The sequence below is a fragment of the Podarcis bocagei genome (assembly GCF_964188305.1).
Source record: "Podarcis bocagei genome assembly, chromosome: 7".
NCBI classification, from domain to species: domain Eukaryota; kingdom Metazoa; phylum Chordata; class Lepidosauria; order Squamata; family Lacertidae; genus Podarcis; species Podarcis bocagei.
Window position 1 is genome coordinate 18,896,201 of NC_138132.1, and position 8,026 is coordinate 18,904,226.

General features: G+C 44.2%; 1 long non-coding RNA gene across 1 annotated transcript; it reads left to right on the forward strand.

Annotated features, from left to right (window-relative positions):
* Positions 1 to 21: 21 nt before the first annotated feature.
* LOC308592294 lies at positions 22 to 7,910 on the forward strand. The gene is made up of 3 exons (XR_014010466.1): positions 22 to 141; positions 1,932 to 2,097; positions 5,617 to 7,910. It is a non-coding gene; the product is annotated as an uncharacterized lncRNA (long non-coding RNA).
* Positions 7,911 to 8,026: the final 116 nt, after the last annotated feature.

An 8,026-nucleotide genomic window follows, 5' to 3' on the forward strand; every position in this document is an offset into this window, starting at 1 on the left:
CGCTCGAAGCCCATTGGTACCCGGCCCCATCCGCGCACAACGGCCGCGGCGCGCGCTTCCCTCCTTCCCGCATGCGTAGTTCTGCCCTCTTGGGCATCTTTCGCGGCTCGGGGTTTTTTTGTGTGTGCACCTGCTGCCCAGGTGAGGGGAAGAGAGAGCAGGGAGGAAGGAAGGAAACCAGGGCCGCTGGGCATTCTTTGCTTTCTGTGGCCTCCTCCCCTTGTGCATCGTTGAGGCGCCTTCACACGTGACGGGTTTCCTTTTTTAAAAAGAAAAAGAAAAGCTACCCTTTACCTGTAGGAATGCAGCAGGTGTGCTCTGTCGCGTGGAAGAAAGATATGGGGTTACCTTGAAGGCTTAGCAACGAATATGTTGCACATTATTAATGCCCCCCTTTCCAGCCAGAGGAGCGCAAGTGATAAAGGAATTAAAACGTCTAAAAACAATTCCTATCCAGTTCCAAACTTTTTTGTGGGGTGGGAATAAGAAAATCAAAGGGTTTAGTCAATGAAAGATGTTGGAAAGGGTGGGGTGGAACTGGCTGGCATCTGGAAGCCTTGTGTTCATGTCTTCTTTTAAAACGTACCTCAGGGCAGAAGTTTCTGAGAATGTTAAAAAGTCACGAGCCTCACAATAATAGCTGTTTGAAATATTTGCTTGCCAAATCCTCAAGGAAGATGATTTAGCAGCAGTTATATGTGGCTTGATTGCAAATTATTATGGCATGGGCTTTTGAGGCCTATAGCCTGTGTTAAAGTGTTGGCCTGGATTATAGTATACTGTACACAGATGCCCTGTGTGTGCATTGTTAAAACCGTGTTTATAGAAGACAATCTTACTCAGCTACGAGTGATTGCCAAAGAAGAAAGGAGAAGAAAGCGGCAGAGAATGAGGTCGGAAGGAAAGGCAATGCAGAAAGCACAGGTGGTGATAATTATTGCACTGATGCATTCTGAGGTGCAGGTGTTCCTCATCGACACTTTCATTATTAACCCTTTGCTTAACACCTAGCCTCAAGAAAAGTTCTGATGAACTCAAAAGCTTGCTTTGCAACACTTCGGTCATAATAAAGGAACTTGGGAGCTATTTCATAATAAAAGTAGCAGTTTAACCCTTAGGTATGTGTGCTAATGTAACCTCCCTCTGCTTAGCTTAATTGGTGGGTTTTTCTCTGAGAAAAGCTTATTGGCATGCAAAGGATTGGCAAAAAGTATCCCAAGAGATGACATCACCCCTGTTGTGAAATAAATCAAATGCTTAGAACCTGGCCCGCTGCTCCACTACCTGATTGCATTATTAACAGCAGTCATGCAGAATAAACATAGAAAACCATTCTGATGTTTAAGCAGTAGTCTGATAGCTATAGTCAGCAGAAATTGCATGTAGGCAAATACATGGAATGCCAGAAAGGTGAGTAAGTGAACTGGCAGAGAAAAAATGAAGTGATTCATCATCCTCTGCCAACAGTGCTGAAACCATACAGCCTGCCAGATGACGAAAACTCCCTCTTCTGCACCATGCAGAGGCAGATGCAGCAGGTTGCAGGAGGAGGGACAGAAACCCTCTGCCAGCTCCCAGCAGCTTACTAAAAAAAAAAAATTAAAAATGGAAGGCTGGTAGCTTTTGTGGGCTAATTTCTCAGCTGCTTTTGAGAACACTAACCATGGTTTCCTTCTGGAGCAACTATCCAAGTTAGGGGTAGGTGGCATTGCTTTGCAGTGGCTCCTGTCCTACTTGGATGGTTGTTCGCAGAGGGTGTTGCTTGGGGAGTGTTCCTCAGCGCCATAGAGCCTTCATTGTGGGGTTCAGTTTTATCCCTTATGCAGTTTAACATCTACATGAAACCTCTTGAGTGGGGTTATTGAGTTTCGGAGTACATTGTCATATATATGCTGATGACATACAGCTCTGCTTCTCCTTTACATCTGCAGGTGTGGCAATGGATGTGTTTGGACCGTTGTCTTGGTAATGGACTGGATTAGAGCCAATAAACTGATGCTCAATCCAAGCAAGACAGAGACATTGTTAGTGGGCAGTTCCCTTGACCAGATGGCTGGGTGTGTGGCGTGCTGGGGTTACACTCCTTCGAAGGAGCAGGTACATAGCTTCAGGGTATTTCTGGATCCTTTGCTTCATTGAGGCTCAGGTGGTGCGGACTGCATTCCATCAGTTTTGGTTAGTGGTCCAGCTGCATCCCTACTTGGGCAGAGATAGCTTAAGTTCTGTCATCTATGTAAACTCTAGGTTACATTGCTGCAATATGTTATGCGTAGGGTACCTCTGAACGTGGTTCAGCAACTTCAACTAGTGCAGAATTCAGCGGCCAGGTTGCTCACTGGGGCAAGGCGATTTGAGAATATTACATTAATCCTGGCCCAACTGCACTGACTGCCAATTAACTTCCAGGCCCAATTCAAAGTGCTGGATTAGACCTATAAAGCCTTAAATGGCTCAGGATTGCAATACCTCAAGGACTGCCTCTCTCCATATGAACTGACCCAGACTCTGAGGCCTTCTTTATGTGTCTCCTCCACGAGAAGTCCATACAGTGGCAACATGAGAGCGGGGCCTTTTCTGCAGCGGCTTCCCATTTGTAGAACGCTCTCCCCAGGGAGGCTCACCTGGCACCTTCATTACATTTCTTCAGGTGCCAGGTGAAAACATTTCTCTGTTACCAGGCCTTTGGCTGATTAACATTCTATGTCCTTTTAAATGTGTAGTGGGAGGGGGCTTATTGCTTTGTTTTTGCTCCAATACGTATTTTGTGTTCTCATTTTGAATATTTATGTTGTGAACTGCCCTGCTGTCTTCAGTACACAAATTTAAGAAATAGTAAAATAATAATAAATAGATTGCTATAAATGAAGAGCTGTTTGGCAGTGGAACAGTCTCCCTCAGGAGGTTGTGGACACTCCTTCCTTGGAGGTTTTTAAGCAGAGGTCAGATGGCCATCTATCATGGATGCTTTAGCTGAGAGTCCTTCATTGCATGGGGTTGGACTAGGCAACCCTTGTAGTTCTATGATTATACAGTGGTACCTCGGGTTAAGAACTTAATTCATTTTGGAGGTTCATTCTTAACCTGAAACTGTTCTTAACCTGCGGTACCACTTTAGCTAATAGAGCCTCCAGCTGCCGCTGTGCTGCCACCGCACAATTTCTGTTCTCATCCTGAAGGTACTATTTCTGGGTTAGCGGAGTCCGTAACCTGAAGCGTCTGTAACCTGAGGTACCACTGTACTGCAATTGCAGAATAATAATAATTTTTTAAAAAACCAGGAAGATGGAGGAAGAGGCAGAAATATTCATGGCAAATTAGGTAAGTATTTTACCTAAAAGATTACTGTCACACTCGAAAGAGGGAAGGGACAAATAAATGCAGACGCTGAGTTTGATTAAATGGAACCGAGACATATACTAGGTAAAAAAGGATGAAAACAGCAACAGCGGGATGCAGACCCACAGGGGTGGTGGTGGAAGCCACAGAAGCAGATGAAAGCTGCAGGAGTTCTTTCAGGCTGCTATTGCCTCCCTGTTTTAAGTTGCTTTCCTCCATTCAGTCAGCCACAAAGGAGCAACAGAGGCGGGGCACCGCATCCGTGCTGACGTCTCCTTCGGCAGGATGAGCCAGCACTATTGAGCCATTAATAATTGAGAAGACGGGAGCAACAGGGTGGGAGGGGGGAGGACCGCAGAAGCAGCTGCCTGCCTTGATGTCTTTGAAAAGGCCTCAAGGAGACGTCTGCCTCCACGCAACCAGTATGGAGACACAACCGATGGCAATGGTGAAGAATGTGATTTAGGAGAGCATCTTCAGCGTACAACAAAAACTGTACCAGGCACACCTCTGTGGAAAGGGGGTTCCACAACGCCACATATAATGCCCTCTCCCAGGTCTCCACCACCCAAGCTTCTGAGAACTGTGGAACCACTCATGAGAGGGCCTGTAGGGAAGGAGATTTTACTACACACAGAAAACTACCCCATTTGTCCTTTTCGAAAGCTCAGGTTTCAATTGGTTGGGATAGTCTCTTTCCAGGCCCTAACCAACATATTTCCCAAGGGGAAAGCGAGAGAGTTGGCTAGGCTTGTGTCCTCGTGCCATCAGCTCCTAGAAAAACAAAGCATCAACAGACAATGGAGTTTGCTTCTGTTTTGTTGTTGTGTCTTTTGCATCTTTATCATAGGTAATTTTTAATTTTAAGCCACCATAGAGTTCCTTGGCAGAACATATATTCCAGTAAATATATGGAATATATATTGAGCATATAGTCCAATAAATCAATCTTTGTCTTATGCAATTTGGGATGCTGGAATGAGGTCCGTATCTCTTTGCTGTGTCCCATGACAGACAAAATCAGACTCAATTATGTAACTTTGATAAGTAAGACAAGTAGCATCCTATACCCTCTTACCTAGGAGTCAGTCTTGGCTGTGACTCCTGGAAGACCAGCTCCCTGTCTTGCAGGCTTTTTCCACCTGACCTAGGAGGGCAGGGCCTGAACTGACTCCAGCTACAAAAACTGAGGCTGCTGAACAGACCCTTGGGCTAGGGTATTGCTTAGAGGGCTTGTTGCTGTTACTTATCTTTTTGTATCTGTTTTTTTCTTTATTTTTAGTTCTTATGATCTGTGGAAATTGTTGACTTGCTTGTGTACTTTCTGATGTGTTTTTTAATTGTTTATTACTATTTTTGTTGTGTTTGTAATTATTTAATTGAGCATGGTTTTAACTATGGAAGGGTGGCATACAAATAAAATATATGTATTTATGTATGTATGCATGCTTTGTGGCTGAAGAGGGGTTTGTTTGTTTTTTAACCAGAACCTCCAGCAGGTGTCAAGTATCTACCTCCTCCTTGAATTAAAAGTACCATTCCTTCCTTCCCCCAGTGAATGGGGTGCAAAAGGAAGAAGAGAGGTTGTGATGTCAGAATCAATAACTGTGCTTGCAAAAACTCCTCTGCCAAGGCCACCATCAGCCCTTGAGGTGTTGCACAATGCCCCTTCCCACCCTGCCTTAACCACTTTCCTTCAAAACTGCCAACTTTGGGAAATGCCATGCAATGCCCTTTTGCCCACCCCAGTCCTCTTCAAAGACACCCCGGTGCCGCCGAGGAAGGGGTGGGCGCAGCTGGAGTCTCTCGATGCGTTTCAACTCTGCAGCTTCTTTGCTGCAGATTGGTCAGGAGGCCCGGGGCAGTAGTAGAGCAGCACTAAAAATAACTCATCAGGAGCTCCAGTGGAGCGTGCGAGAGAGAGAAAAGGCAATGGAGAAAGAAGGAATCACATGAGAGAGAAAGAGGTGAAGGCAAAAAGCAGTCTGATGGTGGAGGGTACACATGCAATATTCTGGGTTAACTGGGGCATTAGCATAAAATGAATGCAAACATATAGATTGGGGGGAAAGGCACCATCTAAATTTATAACTTGTGCTAGGCATTCAACATCAAAAGCATCCAGTGAAAACCACATTTTACAACAAAATAAGTTTGATGCACTCAAAATAACTTTGCTTTTTTGCTCAGTGGGCTTACTTCATAGCTACTTTAGGCTTCAGTATAATTTTTTCAGAAAAGGTAACACGAGCCATTCTTGATTTAATTCTCACTCTATAGCTACTGCAATTTTTTGTGGGGAAATGGTGATGAAGCCATTGGCAACCCATGAGCTGAGCTTCTCAGATGTCACAAAAGGACAGGACAAGTCAAGGTTTGACGTTTTATTGTGTTTTTATATTTTGCTGGAAGTCACCCAGAGTGGCTGGGTAAACCCAGCCAGATGGGCAGGGTACAAATAATAAATTATTATTAAAATTATTAAACAGATAGTGATCTGGCTTGAGCTGCCGATAGCCTACAACAGGGGCAAGGGACCTGCCAATGTTGTTGGACTACAGTGCTCCTCTTCCCTCACTATCGGCAAAGTTGGGTGGGGTCATTATGGGAGCTGAAGTCCAACAACATCTGGAAAGCCATATGTTCCCTCATTCATGGAGCATTAGAAGACAATGGAAGCCTAGGGCAGAAGTAGGCTAGGACCCAAGGCTGCAGCAGGATGTTTTAAACTTAAATGAAGGTTGAGATTTTTTTCTTTAAAATATAAAGCGTTATAGAAATGAAACTAATAATAATAATGAATCTGAAAATGACCAAGGCAAAAGCAGCAAGATCTTTCATGCCACGCATGGCTTTCACCCTTCACAATCGAAACCTGGGCACATCTATGCACATTGCATAGTTCTACTGCAATCTTTAAAACGGTGGAAACGTCTTCGTTATGGCTAGGCCTTTTCCCAGCAGCAACTCAATAAGATTCTATTTCTATATGTCTGCTAATGGGTGATATGTGGTAGAGGTCAACACACCACTCTCTCTACTAATGGTTGTACCATTTTCATTATCCTTTCAGCACCAGGTACAACATTATTTTTCAACTGGGATCAGAGCCTTTTCGGGGGGAGGTTGTGTTGGTTGCATTTGTAGAGTTTCCAAATTTCATCAACCATACTGACAGTACACCTGAAAAGCAGCATATAAAAAGTTTAAAATGTAACCATCAGTAAATATACCTCCCGAGGCCTTTACTGTTTTGGGGTGAAGTAGTGAAAGCCTTTTTATGTTCTCCCTGGCGGTTGCTCTTGCAAAGTTTTAAAACAAAGACACATTGATATCTGCAAGCAGAGGGCCTAACAGCTGCCCATCTCCTCCTTGACCTGGAGTTTAGTGACTCAGCATTTTAAATAATTCAGCTTGGTGAGCATCAGGCAGAGGAAGGATGCCGGAGTGCACTAGGGGATTTAGGATAATTTGTTCTAGAAAAGCAAGACTAAGAATAGAAATACTCTACTGGGAGTAGCTGTTGGCATTTCTGATTATTTCATTTGTCAACCCAAACCCAAATGCCACAGCAGCCTCCCCAAGTATACAACTACTGGTGCCTATGATCTGCATTGCAATGTTGGTTTGTGCAATATAAAGGGGAGAGTACAACACAGCCCTTTCCTGCCGTCTTGAACACTGTGCGGCAGTGGAAGCCAGTAAGGGTTTAAAGGCTGCAGTCAGTAATCTTAACATCCGCTCCCTTGCAAGGGTTGCTACTGGTTTACTTTGAGCAGTCAAATTCCTGCACCATTTCAAAAATACACACAAAACCATACAATCAAAAAAATATTTCTCCTCCATTAAAGCACCCCGGTGTCAGAAGAAGCTGTTTGTGTCAAGCTTCCTCATCTGTGCAATGAAGAAAGGTACAACGTGTATAGGATTGCTGTCTAACTGTGCAATCCAAGCCCAAGATTTGCTGGGAAGGGCAAGCTTGGCACAAGCACATCTCAGGCTGCTCAAAGCTGGTCAAACTCTATTTTAAAGGCTTGTTTTCCCTGCACTAGGCTCAGGCTGGCTTAGCCAGCAGTAACCCCACTCCTGAACAAAGTTTGGAATAGGGGTAACTTGCACCACCTTAAGTGCTGCTGGCTTCCTATATTGTTAGGACTTGTAGCCACTGTATGACTGACACAAGCCCAAATAAAACCAAATAAATAAATCTGAACCTTTCACCACATCCATATTTTGTGGCACACTATCAATCAAATATTGCCAGCTATTAGGTTCCATGGCATGCAAAGCAATCGAAAACTGTCAGATATAATCCTGGCTGACGTGCAATCGGATATATTGATATATTAAAGCACTACTGCATGCCAAATACTGGACACAGCTCTGCTTAAGAATACAAGTGTAAAGGTCCATCTAGTCCAGCATTCTGTTCTCGCAATGTGCCTATGGGAAGCAGGCCCTGGGTGCAACAGCACTCTCCCCACCTGTGATTCCTAACAACTTGCATTTAGAGGCTTACTGCCTCCCAACAGGACAGGTAAAACATCACCCTACCTCCTTGAATTTTTCTAATCCTCATTAGTAGATGGCCCCATGTTCTAGTACTATGCAAGGGAAAGTAAACTTCCCTTCATTAGTAGATGGCCCCATGTTCTAGTACTATGCAAGGGAAAGTAAACTTCCCACTACT